Source organism: Dendrobium catenatum, unplaced genomic scaffold (assembly GCF_001605985.2).
Source record: "Dendrobium catenatum unplaced genomic scaffold, ASM160598v2 fragScaff_scaffold_556, whole genome shotgun sequence".
Classification (NCBI taxonomy): Eukaryota; Viridiplantae; Streptophyta; class Magnoliopsida; order Asparagales; family Orchidaceae; genus Dendrobium; species Dendrobium catenatum.
In genome coordinates, this window is record NW_021319018.1 from 225,391 (window position 1) to 225,734 (window position 344).

Genomic DNA, 344 nt, shown 5'->3' on the forward strand with positions numbered 1-344 from the left:
TTAAATAGTGTTAATTTTGAAAGCTTTCAACTCAAATTTGCCTTGAGATTCTTGCCCGATCAAGATAAATTTTTGATGATATATCAATGATGAATCTTAGTGTTCCTGAATTTGCTTTGAGAAGAGGGCAAAATTGTAACAATTAAAATTGCATACATATCAAAATAAATTTCAAAATTTTGAAATCCATCCATTTTATTCTTCATTTATTTTTCGGAAAATCAGAAGGCCACCTATTTCTTGATTTTGATTTTAGTTAATTATATTGAGAAATTAAAACAAAGTCTGAATGGAAATCTGACACCCTAGGGCTGTTTGGTATCGGATTTACAGCGGGATTTAAG